The following is a 24645-nucleotide window of genomic DNA, read 5'->3' as shown; positions in this document are numbered from 1 at the left end:
ATACCTTCTAATTACTCTTGAGCTGAACTTCATTTTATTAGATACTAGAATAGCTCCACTCCTTTTGTTCTGGTCCCTTTTACTGGAATACATTCCCCTCCATCTTTACTCTAAGTTATTGTCTTTCCTCTCAGATGATGTGTGTTTAAGTAGACAAAAAGATGAAAAATCCAGTTTTTAAAAATCATTTGACTAGTTTGTGCCTTGTGAGTGGGAAATTGAAACCGTTAATTTTGAAAGTTATTTCGATAGATGTGTATTAGTTGCTACTATTTTTTTAATTTTTTGTGGTGTTTGCTTTTTAGCTTTATTTTTGAAAATTGCTGTCCTAGCACCACCACCCCCATAGTCTCTTGAATATGCTTATCCTTCTCTTCATTGCAAAATATTTCTTTGACTGTTCTTTGTTAAGATGGCTTGGTGGCTTTAGGTTTCTTGCATCTCTGAGGGGAAATGTTTCACTAATGGAAGATTTGCAGCTCTGAAAGGAAAGGTATCCTGGTCTGGGATTGGTGGGATTCTATTGGCTGATAGTGGGCTTTTGTTTTCTCTGTAGGGTAGAGCTTGGCTGTTTGCATCTTGATGGCCTGAAATTGGCCATTGGAGTAGTCTGAGGGATGGGCCTGGCCACTCCTGTGCCTGGAGGGGCTTACACACATACTCTTATACTCACAAGTGCATAATTTAAAAGTCTTTAAAATACGAAAATTATATTTAATTGTATACTGTACAAAATACAGGAATAGGTGTGTATATAACTAAGGATTTCTTTATATTATTTTATTTTTTATACTTTTCATTATTTGAAAAATTTAGAATTCAAATATACTTTGATCATATTTTTCCCTCTCCCAAGTTAATCTAGATCACTTCCTCCTCCCTATCCACCCAACTTTAAGTTGTTTCTCAATAAAAACAAAAAAACTAAAAACCCGATATAGCGATATAGCAACATTCCAAAAACTTAGAAAACAAAATACAGCATCACCCCAACCAAAAAAAAAAAAAAAAAAAAAAAAAGAAAAGAAAACATAACAAACACCACCAAACTATTGTGGGTCTGGAGTCACTCGGACAGTTTCCATGACCATAAGTAATTTTTTAATAAGAAGAGGCCTTATTAAATACTGATGCCAGATACTAACTGTACCAGAACTGCAACTTGGTATTCCCAGAATTCAGCATTTGCTCATATCAGTCCAGGGTCTATGAAGTCAAACCCCACAAGATTACATGTATTCTTTCTACATCTAGGCAGGGTCTAATTTTAAGATATACATATTGCAGTTGCCCTATCCATTGAGAAGAATAAGCAATTTTGATTACAAATGAAGAAATAGCAGTTAGTTTTATCACTTATTATCTTGGTGGAATAGCAAATTTTACAAGATGTGCTAATTTAAGGATCGTCTTCAACATTGGGAGAGAGGGAAGTGGGCTTCTAGGGTACAGCCTGTACAAGCCAGGGTCTTCCATGATACAAGCAGTTTTGCTTTTTGCTCTCTCAAATGTAGTAAGTCTAAACTTTAAATATGACTATAACCAAATAAAACCATCTGTGGAGTCCATTATTTACTGTTTAAATACTCCTGAATATGAAATCTGTCCTGGAGTGTTCAATATACACAGTGCCCCTCTGTTAGAGAAATCTTTTCCCTTTCATTGCAGATATAAATGACAGTTCTGGTGTTAACCTTTACCCTAGTGGCAGTGGCTAGGTTTACATCCATTCATTCCCTTTTTTAATTTAACAAAATAAAATATAATAAAACAAAAATTATCACATCAAAGTCAGATAAGACAGATCAACAGAAGGAAAAGAACCAAAGAGATTGCACAAAAGCCAGAGACACACTCATACACATACTCACGTTCCCATAAAAACACTAAACTGGAAGCCATAATATAAACACAGAGGACCTGGGCAGACCTGTGCAGCCACTATGCTTGCTCCTTCAGTCCCTGTGAGTTCATATGAGCTTTGCTCATGTTGATTTATAGGACCTCGTTTTCTTAGTGTCCTCCATCCCCTCTGGCTTTTACATTCTTTCCAAGTCCTCTTCTGCAGGGTTACGTGAATTCTGTAGGCAGGGGTTTGATAGAAACATACCATTTTGGGCTGAGTTGTCCAGCTTCTCTAAGTAATTTCTGTCTGTGGGCCTCTATATTTGTTCCCATCTGCTACTGGAGGTAGCTTTTCTAATGATGGTTAAACAAAGGCACTGGACATATTTGTCCTTTGGGTCTGGGATAACTCACTCAGGATTATTTTTTCTAGTTCCAGCCTTTTACCTGCAGATTTTATGATGGCATTTATAATGGCTGCAGGGCATTCCATTATGTAATGAAACACATTTTCATTGTCCATTCTTTTGTTGAAGGAAATCTAGGTTGTTTCCAAATTCTGGCTATTATGAATAGAGCATCAATGAACATGGTTGAGCAAGTGCTTCTCTGGTATGATGAAGCACCCTTCGGGTATTTGCCCAGGAATGGTGTCCTAGTTAAGGTTTATATTGCTGCAATGAAACACTATGACAAAAGAAACTTAGGGAAGTTTGTTCACAGTTCCCTATAACATTTTATCATTAAAACAGTGAGAGTAGGAACTCACAGGGAGTAGGAACCTGGAGGAAAGAACTGATGCAGAGGCCATGGAAGAGTGCTACTTATCACCTTGCTCCTCAAGTTTTCTCAATCTGCCTCCTTATAGAATCCAGGGCCACCAGTCCAGGGATGGCACTCACCATGGTCTGGACCTTCTCTCATCATTCACTTATTAAGAAAATGGCTTACATGTCTTCTTACAACCAACTCTTATAGAGGCATTTTGTTAATTGAGGCTTCCTCCTCTCAGATGACTTTATCTGTGTCAAGTTGATACAAAACTGTCCAGCACAGATAGTAGTGCTACATCTGGAGGTAGATTCAGTCTCAGTTTTCTGAGGAAGCACATATTGATTTCCACAGTAGCTGTACATTTGTGCACCCCCACTAGTAAGGAAAGAGTGTTTCCTTTGCTTCACATCCTCAACAACTTGAGCTGTCACTTGTTTTATTGATCTTAGCCATTCTGACAGGTATAAAATGGAATCTCAAAGTACTTTTGATTTGCATTTCCCTGATGGCTAAGGGTATTTGAACATTTTTATAAGTCTTTCTCATCCATTTGAGAATCCTCTGTTTAGAACTGTACCCATTTTTTTTTTTAACTTGGGTCATTTGCTTTCTTGATATCTTGTTTCTTAAGTTCTTTGTATATTTTAAATATTAGCCCTCTATTGGTTGTATAATTGGTAAAAATCTTACCCCACTCTGTGGACTGACACTACGTTCAAATGACAGTGTCCTTTTTGACCTTTCATGAAGTCCCACTTATTAATTGTTGATGTTAGTGTCTGTGCTAATGGTGTTCTGTTCATAAAGTCCTTCCCTGTGCCAACAAACTCAAGATCATTACCCACTTTCTCTTCTATCAGTTTCAGCAAATCTGTTTTTTGTTTCGTTTTGTTTTTTCAAGACAGAGTTTCTCTGTGTAGCTTTGGAGCCTGTCCTAGCACTAGATCTGTAGATCAGGCTTACCTGGAACTCACAGAGATCTGCCTGCCTCTGCTCCTGAGTGCTGGGATTAAAGGCGTGTGCCACCACTGCCTGGTTACTTATCTGGTTTTACATTGAGATCCTTGATACATTTGGAGTTGAGTTTTGTGCAGGGTGATAAGCATGGATCTATTTGTGTTCTCCCACATGAAGCCATCCAGTTTGACACAAGCACCATTTGTTGAAGATGGTGTCTTGTTTTCCAGTGTGTATTTCTGGATTCTTTATAAAAAAAATCAGGTATCTATAGGTGTGTGAATTTATGTCTGAGTATTCAATTCCATTCCATTGATCAACTTTTTTTTTTTTGTTTGTTTGTTCTTTGTTTTTTTTTGTTTTTGTTTTTGCCAGTCCCATGAACTTTTCATTACTATAGCTTAATCCTACAAGTTGAAATCAGGGATGGTGATACCTACCACAGTTCTTTTATTGTTCAGGATTGTTTTAGTATCCTAGGGTTTTTGTTTATTCATATGAAGTTGAGAGTTTTTCTTTCACATTCTGTAAAAATTGTGTCGGAATTTTGATTGGGATTTCATTGATTCTGTCGACTGCCTTTTGTAGATGGCATTTTACAATGTTAATCCTACTGATCCGTGAGCATGGGAAATCATTCCATCTTCTGATATCTTTTTTACAATACAAGTCTTTCATTTGCTTTGTAAGAGATACCTCTTTACTTTGCTCTAAACAGATACACACACACACACACACACACACACACACACACACACACACACACACACTGCACACTTTTTTTTGCCTGAATCAAAGTTTTTGTGCCTGTTTCCTAAGAATAAGGCAATTTTCTTCATACAATCAAAGCAATTATTAAAATTAAGACATTTTGCATCACAGTCCTTTTTTGTGGTCTCAGTGAATATAGTAGCTTCAATTGTAGATGCATTTTTGCTCTTGTTTTAAGTTTATTTTAATCTGGAACATTTTCACCATCTTTAATTACTTTGGTGTTTGAAAGGTTGGGATAGATATTTTGTATAAAGTCTTCCAGTTGCATATTCTTCGTGTTTCTTAAGGATTAATTCAGTTTATGCATTTTTGGCATGCACATGCAGAGAGATGTTGAATACTTCTTAAGTACATCCTGTGTTTCTATCCCATTATTAATATAGTTGGCCTTGACAATTAGGTAAGGAAGTCTCTGCCAAATTTCTTCACTGAAAGTTAAACATTCTCCTGTACAATTAATAGCTAATTTGTGGAGAGATGCTTCCAGACTTTGAGATGAATTGTCTTCAATCAGGCTTTTATCCACTAGTGCTGACACATTGGTGTTTTCTTCACAGCTACTTTACGTAATGTTTGTATAATGCTGGTTTTTCTAAATCCTTCTTACTGCCATTTATGAAGGAGGCATTCAACTCAAAGGAATTGTTTACTGTGTTCATTTTAGACTTAGGCTCATCTATGTTTTAAATTTTAATCTTTCTAGTATTATTTTCTGTTATTTCCTAGTTGTTATGGCTTCATCCTGTGGTATACTGCTGAAACTCATGCTTGTATCATGTGGATATACCCACATCTTTTCTAAATTACTCATTCTTCAAACAGAAAAATTTTCACCTTAAATTTCATGTCTGTTTTTTGAATCCAGAAAACAATGTCAATAAGTGTTCAAAATGACAGAAATTTCACTAGTAAAGAGTAAATTCAAACCATGATAATACTAAGAAACGATCCTGGGATTGTGTAACCTAGGGTTGTTGCTGAAGGATTTTCTTTTGTTCCTCCAGTCCTACAACCACCTTAGCCACAAATAAACACAGGATATTATATTAATTACTAAACTGGTGGCCAATTGCTTGAGCCTCTTATTGGCTAGCTCTGTCTTAATTATTAACTTATTTCTATTAATCTATGTATTTCCACATGGTCTTATCTTACCGGAGAACTCCTGGTGCCTCCTTTCTTCCCAGTCCTTACATGATGACTATCTTTGACAGGCTTTCTCTGCTTAGAATTCACCACATCCTAGTCCTTCCTATATTTATGCCTCATCGTCCAGACAGTGTTTTATTCCTCAACCAATAAGAGAAATGTATATACAGAAGGAATCTCCCATCATGTGATTTCATCCCTTTACATATCAAAAATTCTGAAAAACTGTTGATTTTTCAAAAACCTTGCAATATGCTATGGATTAGCCAACATTTGCATTAGTGTTCATTGCATCAGTCTCTCTCATTAGTGTTCAGCATTCGGTTGATTAAGTTTTTAAAATTCAATTGAAGTTTTTCCATTATAATTGTATATTATATTGTGCATAGCCAGTATCTCTCAATATAAAATTGTTGTTTGAGATCCTTAGTTCCCTTGATATACCCACAATTTGTGCTTGTAAGTTGTTCCCTTGGCTTTAAATTTTGTCAGATATAAGTGCCAGTGAGATAGCTTAGGAAGCAGAGTGCATGCTGCCAAATCTGAAGATCTGAATTCAATTTTCTGAGGCCCACATACAGCAGAGATAAGACTGGTAATGAAAGGAGAGGACCAACTCCTTTTTTGTCATGTGTGCCATGACACATACCCTGACCTGATAAAGTATATTAAAAAGTGACAGGTCTAAAAACTATCAAATATGTATTTAAAGGAATGGCAATTCAAATCCAAAAAATTAAAATGTGTATATGGATTAAGATAATGAATCAACAGCACATAGTTTGGAGGTGCTGCAGAAAACAGTATTCTAAGAAGTTGTTTCAATGAATGAAAGAAGCATATGCATGTAAGGGAAGACAGAAATTCCATCATTACAGCACAGAGGGCTAATGGGAACTTGTGAAAAAGGAAGATTTAGACCATGATAAAAGCATTCCAGAAGAGTTTGCAAAGTAAGAGTACAGAAAATGTATTACATGTGAGAAGAAACAGAACTGTTTAATATATTCTCTGATCCCAGCCTTTCCATTTTTAGTCTTATATTACTTGTTTAGGTTCTTTTTTTTTAATTTTAAATTAGAAACAAGATTGTTTTGAATGTCAATCCCAGTTCCCTCTCCTTCCCCTCCTCCCTTATCTCCCCAAGTTAACACCCTACTTATCCCATACCATTTCTGCTCCCCAGGAAGGGTGAGGCCTTACATATGGGATCTTCAGAGTTTGTCTTATCCTTTGGGATAGTGCCTAGGCCCACCCCCATGTGTCTAGGGTCAGGGAGTATCCCTCTATGTGGAATGGGATACCAAAGTCCATTTTTATGCTAGGGATAAGTACTGATCTACTTCAAGAGGCCCCATAGATTTCTGAGGCCTCCTCACTGACACCCATGTTAATGGGGTCTGGATCAATCCTATGCTGGTTTCCCAGCTATCAGTCTGGGGAACAGCTATCAGTCTGGGGAACAACTATCAGTCTGGGGAACAAGAGCTACCCCTAGTTCAGGTCATCTGTTTCTGTGGGATTCACCAGCCTGGTCTTGACCCCTTTGCTTATCAATCCTCTTTCTCTGAAACTGGATTCCAGTTCAGTTAAGTGTTTATCTGTAGTGTCTGATTCTATTTCCATCAGCTGGGGGATAAAGGCTATAGAATGGCATATAAGTTAGGATCCTACCTATCCAAGAACTTGGGAGATCCTTCCATTTTCTGGTATCTTATTTAATTTTTATTTAAAGACTCAAAATTCTTACAATACAAGTCTTTCACTTTTTTGGCTATCATTACTCCAAGGTATTTTATGTTGTTTGTGGCTATTGTAAAGGGTGATGTTTCTCTGATTTCTTTCCCAGTGCATTTATCATCTGCATATAGTGAAGCTACAGATTTTTTGAGTTAATCTTGTATCCTGCCACTTTGCTGAAGGTGTTTATCAGCTGTAGGAGTTCCCTGGTAGAGTTTTTTGGGTCACTTATATAGACTATGGTATCATATGCAAATAGTGAAAATTTGACTTCTACCTTTCCAATTTATATCCCCTTGATGTCCTTTTGTTGTCTTATTGCTCTAGCTAGAACTTCAAGGACAATATTGAAGAGGTCTGGGGAGAGTGGACAGCCTTGTCTTGTTCTTGAGGGGAATCATATTGAGTTTCAGAATTTTTTTTCTACTTCCATCTATTTGCCTGTGAATTTCAAGATTCCATTTTTTTCCATTGAGTAGTACTCCATTGTGTAAATGTACCATATTTTCTCTATCCATTCTTCAATTGAGGGACATCTAGGTTGCTTCTAGATTCTGGCTATTACAAATAATGCTGCTATGAACATGGTTGAACAGATGTCCTTGTTGTTTGAATGTGCTTCTTTTGGGTATATGTCTAAGAGTGGAATTGCTGGATCTTATGGTTGACAGATTTCCAATTTTCCTGAGGAATCACCATACTGATTTCCAAGTGGCTGTACAAGTTGGCACTGCCACCAGAAGTGGAGAAGTGTTCTCCTTTCTTCACATCCTCTCCAGCATAAACTATCATTGAGGTTTTTGATTTTAGCCATTCTGACAGGAGCAAATTGTTGTCTCAGAGTTGTTTTGATTTGCATTTCCCTGATGGCTAAGGATGTTGATCACTTTCTTATGTGTCTTTCAGCAATTTTAGATTCCTCTATTGAGAATTCTCTATTTAGTTCTGTACCCCAATTTTCAATTGTATTATTTGGTGTTTTGGAACCTAGCTTCTTGAGTTTTTGTAGATTTTGGAGATCAGCCCCTCAGATGTGGGGTTGTTGATTATCTTTCCCCATTCTGTGGGCTGGTGTTTTGTCTTGCTGACTGTGTCCTTTGCTTTATAGAAGCTTCTCAGTTTCAGGAGATATCACTTATTAATTGTCGATCTCCGTGTCTGTGCTACTGATATAATGTACCAGTTCTTTAAAGGGTATTTCCCACTTTCTCTTCTAAAAGGTTCAGTGTGGCTGGATTTATGTTGAGGTCTTTGATCCATTTGGACTTAAGTTTTGTTTGTGGCGATAGACATGGATCTATCTGTAGTCTTCTACATGCCAGCATCCAATTATGCCATCAGCATTTGTTGAAATTATTTTCTTTATTCCATTGTGTAACTTTACCTTCTTTGTCAAAAATCAGGTGTTTGTAGGTGTGTGGGTTAATATCAGGGTTTTCAGTTGGTTTCCATTGGTCTGCCTGTCTATTTTTGTGGCAATAACAAGCTGTTTTTCAGGACTATAGCTTTATAATAGAACTTGAAATCAGGGATGTTTATACCTCTGGAAGTTCCTTTATTGTACATGGTTGTTTTGGCTGTCTTGGGTCTTTTTTTTTTATTATATGAAGTTGATTATTATTCTTTCAAGGTCTTTGAAGAATTATGCTGAGATTTTTATGTGAATTGCATTTTTACTATGTTGATCCTACCTATCCAAGAGCATGGGAGATCCTTGCATTTTCTGGTGTTTTCTTCAATTTCTTTCTGTGAAGACTCAAAGTCAGAAACTATCTGCTAAAGTAAGCAAAATCATCTATTCATGGGCCAGGTAGAGACAAGTTGCATCTTGTTTTCTTTTTTATGCTCTAGCAAGATAAATGAGATCTCAGCATATTATACTTGTTCTAAAGGTCACAAGTTCCTCAAGACATTGAAACTAACATTCCTCCAAAGAGGCTTGGTACTCAGAGGATTTGTAACTACAATGTGCCTGGTCTGTCTGAAATAATATCTATTTTAAAGGGCTTAATACAATTTTTATTAGTTTGTGGTTTGTTTCTTTTGAATAACTCTTCAATAAACAGTATACTTAGTACCATCAAAGTCACTTAAATAGAAATACTTTTGACTTCAATGTCAATGTGCCCTTTTAATACTAATTCTTCAAAACAAATTAATTAATAAAGCCTGACTAAATCACTTTGTTCTATTCAGGTTGACATTGCAGAAAGCAGAAGCCATCTGTGGGTGTGTTTTGTGAGGAGTAAAAGCAGTATTTTTCCAAGTACATGACTTTCAATTAGAATTTAAATGCAATTACAAAGTGAGTTGGTAAAAATTTCTGAATAATTCCAGCAGAATTCTATTCTCACTCAGTAGTCTTTATGTTTAAACAAAGGTGCATTCAAAAATTTTGTTAAAAATTTTGTGTGATTTGAGTAATTACCTTGAAACTCTAACTAAATTTACTCTTAAGCATACTATATTTCTGCATTGCTTTGATGTGATTTTATCAGTATTTTGTGGAATCTGTGTACTTGAAGGTTATTCTAGAGTTTGAGTGCTGTGTTCTTGTCTCTTAGGAGTATCTTTGACAGATATTTAAAATATTCAGGTATATGCAATTTTTTCTCTTCACCAGCCTTTGCATTTGCTAGCTATATTGTATGTATTTTGCAATAATTTTATTTATAATACAAAATATATAATGTCCATTTGTAGACCTTCATCATTTTTTCTCTGACATTGTCAAATTTCTTACCTTTGGATTTTTGTCTTTCACAGATGCATTTTGTAAGAGTATTTTGAAGATGAATGTTTTCAAATCATTTTGAAATAGCCAAGCACCATATACAGTAAGTGATCTGTAATTTTGTTTTTCATTCACTTGTAGTTATGATGAATATTTTTGGCAGACAATCACAAAAGAACACATTCATTTTTACAGTTTTTGACACTTGTGATTGCAGAAAGAGAATGTGTATAAAGCTAGAAAATGAGGTGTTTGTAAATCTAAATTAAGTTGTGAATTTTCCAGTTTTCTAATTACTGATTTTATTGTTGGTATAGCTATTTTCATAGAACATTCTTATTTATTATTTCAGTGAGATATTATTCACATTTTAATTGACAAAAATAATGAAAGTTTAGTGATATTAGCCAGCTGCTGGTATGTATTTTTTAATGTACATCAGATTAACATATATTGAGTTTTTTCCACATTAGGTGCTTTATATATAAACAATACATTTAGTTCTTCCCCAACACTTCAAGTTCTTATTTTTTACTCATATGTTTAAAAGAGAAAACTGGGAACCTCAGAGCTTTCATGATTTGTTCAATATTTCTCCAAAGTGGGAAGTCTAGGTTTTGTTATGTTCTTATTGCTTCTTTGGAATTTTGCTTTTGTGCAAAATTATTACAAGAGCATTGAAAAGGTTTTTTTTTTTTTCTGTCTTTTGTTGTTGACATTGTTGAAGTTATTTATCATGTCATTGGGTTCTTTTATTTAAGTGACACCTCATTCCCAAATTGGGCAATTTTAAGTTATTAGGAATTGAATAAAATGTAAATTTAAGAAAGAAAGTTGAATTTTTATTTGATAAAATGAAATTAGATTACTGAAGTTCTCAAATCATCATTAATTAAAACAAACAATCTAACCCCTCAAAACTCAAGTTGGGGATATATGTCAGAGGTAGAAAACTTGCCTAACATGAGTAAGGTTCAACAAAAAAAAATAAATATTTCAAACCACTCACCACATTTTAATGTTGGTTGTATGGTAGAGATTTTAAGGGCAACTGCACCACTCAACTGTCTTATTTGGTTAATGAGGATGACCCGGGTTACAGCTTTTGTATAGGATTCACAACAAAAGACTAGGAATCCAATAGTGGCAGAACTGATATTTATGCATTTTCTAATACAACCCTGCCAATAATGAGATATCATGAATAGGTCCTTAAAAATGCAGACTGTGGATTCCAAACACCTGGCAATCCTAAACTTCTCACTTACTAGCAATTAGACAATGAACAACTTCTATAATGTCATTTTAGAATGGTTATAAGAGTAATAATGTCTCATTCATATTGAATTAATATATGCTGTAGATACATATGTGTTGATAAGTGTTAGTAGTTGTTCATTTGTAATTCAATTACTCTGAGCATTAAATTCAAGAATTTTTGTTAATTAAACATCATAGTTGATACTCATATCATATAATTATGCAATATGGGTATTCAATGAGCAATTTTCATTGACATAATCAAAAATAAACCAAATTTCGGTCTTTTTCATAAGTAGCAAAATGCTCATTATATCTTTTGATAGAAAATAAAATAGTTAATCAATCTATATATACTCTGTGTGTGTGTTTGTGTGTGTAAAATTGTGCTGTTACTACAGACCCAGGCTGAAAAATTTGTTTGTGAGATTTTTTTTTTGAAGAGAAGAAATGAGAATTTGGATATACTAATGGAACTATAATACTTATCTTGAGGAAAACAGAGTAAATTTATAAACAAAACGAAATAGTTGAAATTTCCGACTGCCAGCATTTTGGGGGAATAGTCATCCAGTGCTTTGTAACAAATTTATGGAACTAGCTGGGTTATGGGAAAGAGAATATTCATTGAATCTGCTGAATACATTTCACATTCAACAACAAAGTTAACCCAAATAACATCATGATTCTGACCTGCTGAATTTATTTTCATATTAGGAGAATGTACAATATAATGTTTCGTTCTTTCTTTATTGGAATGAAGCTCAAGGCTTCCATACTGCAAATGCTGTTAGCCTAAATGTTAAATTCTATGATTTTTGGTTGATCTAAGGTCAGTTTGTTTGTATGAAAAACACTATTCCCAAATCTCACAATATAAAATAGGTCTTTAGTAATGCATATCATATGACTTCATTTAAAATAAAAGAAATAGCAATTGCCAAATATTCAATGCTGATAGGGCTACTTAGCAATCTCATGTTAATCCCCTTGAAATTGGATTCTTTCATTAAAACTCTGCATGTAAAAAGCTCATTTTCCACCCTGCCTGGGGAGTGGAGGCTGGATGGGGTGGGGGGTGGGGTGGGGGTGGGAAAGGAGGGGTGAAGGTGAGGGGAGGGAGAGGGAGAAGGGATTGATATGTGAAACAAGCTTGTTCCTAATTTGAACTAATAAAAAAATAAACAAATAAAAAAGTTCGTTTTCCAAAGCCAGGGGCCATACCTCATGTTTTTAAGCCACATGTTTCTAAGTTGTTAAAAGCTGAAACAACTGACCACACCTTTTTCTTGCAATACCTTTTCCTTTTCATGTCACATAGAGAAGTCTAGAATAAGACTTTTCATCTGATTCATCTTCCTCACTTTTCATCACCTTTAGTTGTGTGTGGTGTTCTCAGCACCATCTTAAGACTGAATGACCATACTGATACCTCCTATTTGGCAGATCAAATTTATTTATTATTGGTTATAATTAATTTACACTTCAGTTCTTGAAATAAAAATCAGCAATGCTTATTGGGGTTTCTATGAAATGTATTAGTATTGAAAAGATTTTTGTTCTGAAAATGGAAGAGTTTACTTTCCTTTTATTTTTTAATGTTCATTTGCCTCAATCTACATACATTTAAACATTTAAATTATCATTTTATTATGTATATGGGTGTTTTGCTTGTGCACTATGCATGCCTCCTGCCTGTCTAAGTAAGAAGAGGGTAGCAGATTCCTAGAATTGGAGTTACAGATGGTTGTGGGCTGCCATTTGGGGCTTGGGAATTGAACTAGAGTCCTCTGGAGGACCCTTCACCCTCTTAAAAGTTGACCCGTCTCTCCAGGTCCTTAGGCAGAGTATCTACTCTCTCTGTGCTGTTGGTTTGTGATTGACTTATAGAATCTTATACTTCTATTTTCCGGATTTTTTCTCTGGAAAGCAAATCTATGAATTTTACTTAGTTACTATATTTTATTTAATTCATTTAATAATTATGAGATGCTCTTAAGTGAGACAGTAAACTATGGTAAAAATAGGAGGGAGAAAGAAGAATCATTTTCAATTAAACTTGATTGTCAGATTGTAGAACCAGTTTACACTCAATAATAGTTATACCAAGGCAATGGTATAAACCAATCAAATTTAAAAATCCATGTTAAATAATGAAGAAATTGTGAAGTTGTACATATAAAAACATAAAGCAAGATGAAGAGATCTGAAGAAGCAGATCTAATGCTGAACTTTTCATGCAGGATTTTGTTATTTACATTTGGTCTATATGTGGATGGAGATAGAAAATGGTATCAGGATAGTCAAAGAAATGGCTTCGAAAGGGTCAGAAGTGAAGTGGTCATTGCCAAGGTCAAGTCGTGACAAGTTATGTGGTTAACAGAGTGAGTTTGTCAAGTAAAGCAAGCATAGGTAAATTTCGAACCCAGGCTTTAGCCACACTTAGAACCTAATATTAATCATGCAACATATTAAAACTTAAGTGATAGACAAAAGGAGAGGAAGGAGAATATTTTCTGAGCGCTAATCTGGTGAACACAATTTTCTTTTCCTTTGAATAAAATTCTGACATTGTATTTAGAACAGATTCTGATTGAAAGACTGGTAAGCAAGATGATCAATTATCATGAACTACAACATCATAAAAGATGATGGCAGGACCCACGGTCATTCCAATGGGAATGGAGAGGAATGAGGTGCTAGCTGAAATGTTGGAGGAAGTAGACTTTTAGAGGAATTGGGATTTATTGTCTACCAGGGCTTGTTTTAATTGCTGCTGCCCTCCCTTTCTATTCTGCACAAAATGATACCAAGACAAACATTAGTTAAACAACATGTATGAAAATAGCACAGTCAACTTTGGAGCTCCTTGAGTGAAGCTCCTGAGCCTGTAGTTGGCTTCTTTACTGCTAGTGATCTAGAAATAATTGATGTTTCCTGTGTTGACTTGGCTGCAAAGCAATTTGCCAATAATCTGATGCCATTTTCCAGACCTTACCCCCTCTTTAAGCAGGTCCTTGGGTAGGGAGGAAAATCTTCTGACCTTTAGGGAGAAAGATCCCTTATGTGAGTGATGAGTCTCTTGTATACATTAACTTGTATGCTAGCAGCAGGAACAGTGTAATTTATATTACTCGATTATAAATTAGAATAGTAAATATGTCAACTTAGTGTGATTTATCATCTTTCCCTAGCAGAGCTTCAAATGGAACAAGGCTGGAGTGTTAAATTAAAGATTTAATACCTGAGTCCATGAAAGACCAATATTTCAGATTGGGTTTACCTATCATGCTGACCAATAATTTTCACAAGGAGAACTAGTGCCTTAGCTTTTTTTTTTTTTTCAGTGTCAGAAAAGGAGCGTATCACACTATTGAAGAAAGATCTTAGGGTCTGCATGTGTGGCTTTGGGGTTTATTCAGTTCTCTGTCGTTCAGATTCTTGACCTTAAACAGGCTGATGTAGCAGGAAGCTGTCTTCTTAATACAGTTGATTTGTTGTTCCTGTTGTGGTCATCAAATTTTATTTCATGCATTAACAGTCTTAATTTATCAATTTTCATCACAGAATTATTGTTATTTAAATTTTTGTTGTGACATTGCATGTGTCAAATGAACAAAATATTGTTTACTCTTTAAAAAGGCGCAAGTAGCCATCACAAAGATCAAGAAGAATCCCCTGTATCCTAGGTACTTTTTCTGCCTCCCAAAGAGTACCACATTTTAATTATTTCCAGAATAGTTGTAATTATTCTAGCTTTAACATTAACTACTCCCTTCCTTTTCAATACATTTTAACTATTCCAGCCTATGTTCCTCACTACACAATTTTAATATAGTATGATTTAAAATACCTTTGACAAATAGCCATGCATTCCACATACATTCTTCTATTTGAGATTTTCTTTCCTGAATGTGTAATTTCCTGAATGTGTAAATTTTATTAATGTTTGGTGAGGTTCCCTAATTTCTATTGCCTAGGTCATATTCCATTTAACAAAAATACTACAGAATACTTATTGCAGTGTTGATGGAACCTGAGTTATTTCTAGATTTGGGCTGTTATGCATCACATCATGAGCAATCCTTTTTAATCTTTGCTGATCATGCTCATGTATTTCTGTTGGGAATATACTTAGGAATAGAATTGCTCAATTCTATTGCATGCAAACCTTCAATTTTAGCAGTTACTACCAGACTGTTTTGCAAAGTTGTTAACTAATTACACAGCTGTCATTAGCGGCTGCAACTCCCATTGTTTACTTTTCCTGAAGCTCAGTATAATCAGTCTTTTTAATTTTTGCCATTCTGGTGAATGTTTACATCAGATTTCCCTATTGAGTAATGCAGTTATGACCTAGGCTTTAAATGTATATGAATATCACATATTGTCTGCTTGTCCTTTGTGTTGAATTTTTAATTGATAACATTGAGAAATGAGTTTTCTTTGTGTGAATAGCACTCCTTTAGTATATATAGTGGAATGTCGTCCCTCTGATTTTCCTATGTTTTGTCTTAATTCATTGCTTCATTCCCTCTCTCCCTCCTCCATCCCCCTTCCTCTTTTCTTTCCCACTCTTCTTTTGTCCTTGTTCCTTTCCTACCTTTCCTTCCCCTCTGGTCCCCTCCCTTCCCCTCTCCTCCTCTGCATGCCTCTCCTCTCCTGCTGTCCTCTCTTCTTGTCCCCTCACTCCTTTACTCACCCTCATTTACTCTCCCCCTACTCCTTCTCTCTTCCCTTTCCGTCTCCTCCCATCTTGTCCCCTCTCTTCCCTTTCCCCCTCTTTTTTCATGTTTCTTTTTGCATTTAGGGGCTTGAGCCCAAGGCATCATGCATACTAATCAAGCTCCCACCAAGAATCACATCCCAATCTTTTGCTTTTCCCATTTCTTGAAGAGCCTTTTTTTGATAAAATAGTCAAATTCTAATTTTATTTCCTTTTGTAATTATGCAGTTACTTTATGAATGATTTGAGGGTTGAGGTAAAGTTATATTTTCCTTCTAACAGAATATCTTTACCGGGTGTGATGTCCACATCTTTAATCCAGGATGCAAAGGCAGGTATCTCTGAGTATTTCAAACTAGCCTGCTCTACAAAGTGAACTCTTTGCCAGCTAGGGTTATTTAGAGAGACTCTTCAAAATTAGCAATCAATCACTTCCCCTCCACAATCTAAACTCCAAAGAATATAATTGTTTTTATTAAATAATTTTGTTTGTAAATTTTTTAATGAGAGAGTGTTACTATGTAGTTCCTGGAACTCTCTATGTAGACCAAACTATCCTTGAACTCATGACCATCCTGTTTCTATCCACTGAATTTCTGTCTACCACTCCTGACCAAGTTGTTGTAGATCATATTATTTTTCCCTTGGTCCACAGCTTTTCATTTACATGTTTATCATAATTTTTTATATATTTCAGAGTCTCTTGAGGACCCAACATTCTACTTAATTATTGCCATCATATGTTATAATTCCATTTATAACTATAATCACTTTAAAATTATTCTTCATATTCTTCATATTTGTTAAAAAAGACTGTTACTGTCTTTATTTGGAGGCCTGTCACCTTTGCCTCATTTCATATGAATTTTAGAATTTCCTTGCTGAACTCAACAACAAAAAATTGGATGCTAATTTGGAAATCATTTAATAACTTTTTATCATATATTTTAAAATTGGCATAATCACAGTAATGACTTTTAATCTATGTGCTGGTCAGCTTTTGTCATTTGATGCAAGCTAGAGTCACCTGGGAAAAGGGAAACGCAATGGAAGAATTTCCTCCATCAAGTTGCCCAGTGGGCTTTTCTGTAGGGCATTTTCTTGATTAATGATTGATGGAAAATGGTTTAGGCCACTGGGGGTAATGCTACCTTAGGTAGGTGGTCCTGAATGTTATAAGAAAGCAAGCCATTAAAGAACATCCTTTCATAGTTTCTGGCCCAGTTCTTGCTTTAGATTTCCACCTTGAGTTCCTGATAGGGCATCCCATAATGATGGATTGTGATGAGGAAACGTAAACCAAATAAACCCTTTCTTCACTCGGGTTCTTTTTGGTCATAGTGTTTATCCAAGCAACAGAAATTAAACTAATAAAATAAATGATTGTCATATAAGCTTCATTTTTTAAACATTTACCATCCTCTCAAACCTATTTTATAGCTTTCTGTGTACAGATTGTGCGTGTTGGTAAATTTGTATTTAGAAGCTATACACAGTTTCATATTGACATACCTGTATGCTTTCTTTCATTACATGACAATGTTTTCTGATGTATGTTCAATAAATTGCTAGCTACAGGGCATCAATCAAGGCTCTTATTTGGTATTATCATCTTAGCTGTGAAATACATTGATCATAATTATCTTGAAATGTTTTGTGTGGGTCTATCACATACAGAATGTTAATAAACACTCTATTTTATTCATTTTATATTAGCATAATTTCAATGAATACAAGGACAACCATTTCTTTTTAATCTTGGGTAGAGTTTTGTACTATAAATAGGATTGACAGACTTAATTTCTATTCTCAGATATATCATTTAAAAAAACTATTTTATTTTATGTGTTTTTTATAGTAATACCTTATGTAATTTTGGAGTAAAATTATGTGAGAACTAGTGAACAGAGATGGGAATAAGTTGTTCCATTAGTTATAACAGTTGTTAAAGACATCATAGGGTCCTAGGACATATTTTCATCAGTTGATGAATCATTCATGTGGAGAGTTGACCTCTGTCACATAACAGTTTAAAAACACATTAATATTGTGATGTTTTCTCTATATGGATTATTTTGTCCAAAAATCCTAAATATGAACAAGTAAGTGAGACCAACGTTTGATTTTTACAAGAATTTTCTCTGTTGAGCTGTTTTACCAGCTCAGAAATCAAACAATAGTTTTAATTGAATAATTTGATTTTATGCATTAGAAATTATCTTACAGTTTTTATTATGAAATTTACTATCTTAGTTAAAATGTTTAATTTTGGGGAAGTTATTTGAATTCTCTAATCATTATGTCACACATTATAAATGGGCAAAATTTTAATGTCCTGATGTAGACAAAGTGGGATAACAGTGTTTGAAAATATCTGTTGTGGTCAATTTTGAGCTCTTTAGAAAAGTCAATGGGAATTGATACAAAATGTCCTCCCATTCTGAGATGAAGATTATTTGACCAGTTTTAAAAATGATAATGTAAAGACATTGAGCTACCAATGAGCTATCATTTAAAGCTTGTCTTAGGTTTGCTAATCTTTTGTTTTGTTTTGCCTTCATCATGACATAGGCAGTTGTGTGAGTTAGATTCTGGTGCATACCCCAGTGGCCAGGCCGGCAGAAATTTCTGTATCTGCCTTAGTGAATGGAATGTTTCACTGAGGTAATTTCCAGATGCAATCTTTATTTGCATCTGTGGCATTCTGCTTAGGATCTGGTGAGGCTGAAACAAATGGCATGCCATTTTGTGTATGTGGCTATTACTGCTGTCTGCTTTCTTGAATTTGCCCATCTAAGCTGATAGTTAGGGTTCTCTTTCTATAAATTAGCAAGTTATTAGTAAATGCCTGCTTTCAATATGGCAAGATAGTCTGTGCTGTTAATTCCTGGTCTTTCAGAAGATGCTGTGTTCTATGATACAATCATATATATATATAGTGTTTAGTTTTTGCTGTGCTTGTATGTTTATCCATGCTGCCATCACCTTTAACATTATTAAATTGGTGTATGTCACATGTACATTAAATTGTATAAGTATACTAATGGATTTTTACATTCTTTGTTACTGTTGTTTAGCTAAAGATAGAGAGTACAAGTAGTTTGGAAGTCCCATTTACAAACATTTCTTTCTTGTCAAAACCCTTTTGAATTATAATGATTTTGAAAATTCGATGTTATAATAATGAACTTCTCAAAATTAATAAAAAACTTTCAAAATGTATGAGCATCGTGAATGGAAATTTTTCAACCTCTTAAAATTCTCTTAAGGTGTTAATAATTTTGACAAATGTAGTAAACTTCATTACACATACGCTGAAACAAAACAGAATTGTAATGGAAAACCTCATGAAATTCTATCCAAATATCACACCTGCAAGCCAGAAAATAGAGTTACCAAACATGCTGCTGAGTATTCTATTCTCCTGTTGCCAGGCAACCTACCTCATATACCTAGTTGAGCAGCCAGAGGGTCAATCTTGGAGCTATCTTAGTAACAGAAGGGTCCAATTGGAAATGAAGTGGAAAGAAGGAGAAAGAGAAAGATAAGAGTGACATTTCAATGGTTCTTTAAGTTACTCATGACTCCTAGTTTCTTTTCTTTCCAGTAACATGCATCCTGCAGCTCTGATGAAATTCACCTGGGGTTTTACTCCCTTTACTATGCTATTTTTATGTCTTTATAATATGCAAATGGGAGTTTAGCAGTTATTTTTAGTAGAGAAATACAATTGTCATCATATTTAGAATGTATTCACTAAGAGTTCTTGAGATCTTAATCATGTGATGCAATGTTGGATTTGCTGGTGTTTGTTTGTTGTGCTGTGCATCAAATTCAGTGTCTGACACAAGCTCAGCAAGTCATCTGCAACTGAGTCCCTTGTCCCCTTAATTTAGGCATATTTTAAATGAACTGTTGCCTAAAGTGATATACTTAGGCTAAACATTGCAAATATAAACTAAAATGTGTGCAAGTGGGGTTGGAATAAATGAAGGGGCAGAGAAGGAACTGTTTCTTTTTTTCAGAATGATGAGCTTTGAAGAAGATGGGACATGCTTGGCAGAGTGTGAGTTTAGGAGAACATTTACTCTGAGAAGAAACCTTCCCAGAACCTTCTCTTCCTTTTCACACCATTTGATCTCAAATATTTCTTCTGACTCTTTGTGACACATGATACACAGAGAGAATAGCACCTGTGATGTTGGAAATTGTGAAGTTTTTGCAAGTGCAGACTTCAAGGAATTTTTCCCTTTTCCCCTTTAGTGATTATTCTACCTTTATGGACCAATGTCTTCATGTATGCTGGGGATCATACATGTTTGCAGAGCCGTAATTTAAACACATGCTTTCTTTTACATATTTGATATTCTTCCTTTCTTCTGATTTTGCTTCTGACATTAAGCAAAGCAAAATACTTCTCCCTCACAATAACATACAAGTGTGCATGATTGTTCCCCTCTCCATGTCTTGCTTTGGCCATATTTAATTATTGTCTCTGTTTATAACCAAATGCTTAAACACTGCATACATCACCTTTCACGTCTAATATGTCAAGTGTTTTCCTTGTGTGCTTGTCTGAAGCTGTTCTAAGGTCAGCAAAGCTAGTCTTAGCACTTCATGTAAAAAAATAATTTGCCTTTGATTTAGTACAATTTTATACCTCTGATCAATCCTCTTATTTAGAAACATACTGTCTTGGACTTTACAACACTACACATATATTACTCTTCCCCTGATACTCCTTGCCTAGTTTCATTCTTGAGCTTCTATTCCTTACAGATTATTATTCTATAAGATTCCATGTAGTACTCATTTTTTTTCCTTTGGAACACCCTCTCCCTAAGCATATTTTCTGCTTTTCCATGGTTTTAACTAACGTTGAGTTACCTACTCCCTATGTTAACTTGCCCTGGAATTTAAGCTGTTTACTTACCTGTCTCTGGGAACCCACACTGAGGGCTATTAATAAATATGTGTATGTCCCTACTTTGACTAATACAACCTTAATATTATATTATAGGAATAAAATATAGAATAGTAGTTTTTACAAATGGTGTTGAGTTTAGACTTTGATCCTGAGCAAGTCTTTGGTTTTTACCTACAACTGCTATTATAAACTCTAATGAACTTGGGTCTAATACTTCTAGCAAATTTATATGTATGTTGATGTTTTTAAAAAGACAAACAGTGTTTATCCTGTTATTAGATATTATTGTTCTTTGACACCATTCAACTATCACTTAGCCTTTCTGGGGTCTCGGTCCTTCCACAGACAGGAAGTGTTATAATTTTCAGATGTTATTAATTTTTATCTCATTTTCTGTGTTCTTGAAGAAAGAACTTGTATATCTTATGGTCTTTTATAAGAGAAATATTTTCAGAACAATAGTATGTGTATATTGAATCCAAATATTGGGATTGGTGTTTCTACATAGAAGGGGGTGTCGGAAAGATGGGAAAAATAATAAGAAGAGACATATAAAGAAATAACTTATCATTACATCCCACAGAACCAAACTTTAACTTGAAATGGAAAATCCCAGATGGGTGATTTTTAGCTAAAAATAACATAGGTAGGAAATCCAATGCATGAAAAATAAAAATAAGACATGGTTAAAACATAACATAAATATGCTGAAATAGAATCTAATTTTTAAAATACAAAAAAAATAACCAGGAATTAAAATCCTATACAGGAAAAGCTCAAGCACTGGCTAATATGCTTCATTGATTTAGATTGCTGCCTTTGTACATACCCTCCAGAAATATGAAGCACGAAGCAAAAGAAGGAGTTGATTACTGTTCTGATGGAGTGCAGCTGAATGGATGTGGGAAACTACAGAGTTTTATACTGATTATGGCTTTTTTTCTGTTTTTAAAAGAGGGGAATCATAGCAGCATTTTCTTTCTCAGTTTGAACACTTTCATTTCACAGAAATTAATAGATAAGGGATCTTTGAATCAAGCACACCTACTGATTTGTTCTGATGCCAATCAGTAGTTAGAATGAATTTATCTTGCTTATCAAAATCAAAGAAAAATATTATAACTGTTCATCCATATAAACAAGGACAGGTTTTCCATGGGCTAAACAGATGTTATTGATCTTGAAGCTTTATATCTTTGCTGTTTGAGCTTTTAAAAGCCATATAAAGCCTTTGTAGATGATTTATGAACTATTTGTTTGTAGAATTTTGGCCTTGACTCAAAAATGAAGTACAATGAGAGAAACTGTCTTTTAGCTCATTGTTTCTCACTGCCACAAAATCAAATATAAAGATGCCATTTTTAGAATGGAAGCCTAGCAATTGAGTTATATTTAGGTAGAGTTATAATCACTCCTCTTTTCACTTCTTACTGGACTGTTTCCAGTTAGGCATTTTCTGCATAGATCACTTATGGGTAACACTGAAGAAAACCTGTCAAATATGGGTTCATTTGTAAATGTTGTGAAATCTAATGGTAGAAATTTAAAGATACATCTCTTCGTACATTGAGATAGTAGTAAGGCCATACGGAGTAACATTTTAGATTAGACATTTATAAATGGAATGCAGATTATATGAAATACCTGATTTTTTCTTTGAATAAAACCAAATCACACATTGTTTGTTTTTAACATGGAGGCTATCCTGAGTATCATGTCAATCATATTTATTCTTTCATAACTGTAGTATACCATATTCAGGATGTCACCCTTTTCTATGGTAACATTCACTGTTGTTTTCAGATTTCTCCATTGTCATGCCTCAACCATGTGAAGGAAAATTTTGTAGTCCTAGTATGCACATCTTCCATATATGTTTCCTTATATGAGTGCATAATGGCTTTGATTCATGTTATCTATTTCTGAAACCTCAGTTGGAGTTGAGTAGCATTTAAACTTCTAATAGTGTGGCTACTTAGAACTGAGTATCATTCCTAATTTTCTATGATCACTGACTTAATTTTGTTTACTATTATAGACAAGAGATGAACCACCCTTATTAAAAGCAACTTGAAAAGGAAAGGGTTTATTTCTTATCATAGCTTATAGTCAACCATCTAGGGAAGTCAGGGCAGGAACTCAGGCCTAGCAGGAACATGGAAGCAGAACTATTGCAAAGGCAATGGATGAATACTGCTTACTGGCATGCTTGCTCTTCCTGGCTTGTTCAGACTGTATTTTTATAGCACCTAGGACCAGCAACCTAGGGTTGGCACCATGTACAGTGAGCTGGGTCCTCCCATATTAAACACCAGCCAAGAATGTACCATATATTTTCCCACAATCTAGTGAGTGCACTTTCCCTATTGAGGCTGTTTCTTCCAAAATGACCCCAGCTTGTATCAGGTTGACAAAACCAGCTAACAGCATCACTTTGATTATTCTTCTTGATAGATTTGAGAGGGCCATTGACTTCAACAAAGATTGTATTTACAATAACAACAACAATGGTAATAATAATAATCCTTTAGGAAAATGCAGGTTTTGGAAAGCTAGGAATTTTTTCAAGTGAAATTAAAGTTTTAATAGTATTACATTTTCAGAGTCATATAGATTTCACAATAATGTAAACAAATCTGGAAACAGATTATTTGAAGTTGGCCTTGTTTAGTGGAGCATTCTGCTTTTCTTGAATTTCTCACTTTCCTTGTGAGGCCATTCTTTTAAGCCAGTTTGTCCAACACCATTGCTCATCTCATCCTAACTCTGTCCATATACTCACACATTCTCAAACATAAATGGCATACAAAATACAAATTTAAGCTTCATTAATAAACCATTTTTTAAGTTTGATGCTGAAGCTGCATTAGTTTTATTAATTTAACACCATCATTTTCAAAAATTTGGATTTGTGTGCTAATTATGCTCCATAAACAATTTGGCTTTCTACATGTTAAATGGCAAGCTTTGTTCAAAATCTCTCCTATGTGTAGCAGATTGTTGGACTGAGAATTGTTATCATGTCACAATTTTCTCCCTATGAGTTCATCGAAATCCTCCAAAAATTTCCTCATCTTCTTTTTGATTACAAAAATGTGAGAAGAAATAATTTGGCATTTATGCATTACCTAACAGATATTTGATTCTAACTGATATGTACAAAACTATACAGAATGAGTTGCCTTATTTCTTAAGCACTAAAGTTTGAAACGCTTTCACCTTTTCTGTGGATTTACTATCTGAAAAAAAGTGAAGTGTTCCTGATACAATAATTGAGGACCTGTTCATATAGGAATAGATTTGGCAAGACTGAGGACAGTGCATTGGAGGGGCACACAGTGAATCAGTGTTTACTGGTAGAGGGAAAGAAGAGTTTTATTAGATAATTGTTGTGTTAATTAGCATTTATTGGCAACTTGAACAACCTTCAGTCACCAGGGAAGCATCTTCATGAGGGATTTTTCACTTGCAGTTTTCCTACGGATGAGTCTACATATATCATCCTCTTTAATTTTATTGTTGGACTACATTCTCAATATAGGAGAAGGGCAGGCTTGGAGACAAAAGTCATAAAGCTGGGGAAACATCCTTGGACCAAACCATTCCTCTGAATGTGTGTGCCAGCAAGGAGGATAAGACAGTCTATGGGGCCTCTAACAGTGGAGCCAGGATTTAACTTTAGACCCCAAATGTACTTTGGGTGCTCTTTCCCTATGGAGTGATATTATTGCAACCCAGATATAGCAAGGATGGCTTATG

At 34.8% G+C, this 24645-nt stretch overlaps 1 protein-coding gene across 3 annotated transcripts in view; it reads left to right on the top strand.

The window, feature by feature from the left end:
* Galnt13 (polypeptide N-acetylgalactosaminyltransferase 13) overlaps nt 1–24645 on the top strand; it is a 635093-nt gene that overhangs the window by 28899 nt on the left and 581549 nt on the right. For all 3 annotated transcript variants that reach the window (XM_027420412.2, XM_035446586.1, XM_027420413.2), the window contains exon 2: nt 10006–10076. The gene's annotated coding sequence lies outside the window, so the exon portion shown is untranslated. The remainder of the gene's footprint in view (nt 1–10005; nt 10077–24645) is intronic.

The sequence above is a fragment of the Cricetulus griseus genome, chromosome 6 (assembly GCF_003668045.3).
Source record: "Cricetulus griseus strain 17A/GY chromosome 6, alternate assembly CriGri-PICRH-1.0, whole genome shotgun sequence".
Lineage (NCBI taxonomy): Eukaryota > Metazoa > Chordata > Mammalia > Rodentia > Cricetidae > Cricetulus > Cricetulus griseus.
This window is presented reverse-complemented; position numbering and strand designations above follow the sequence as displayed.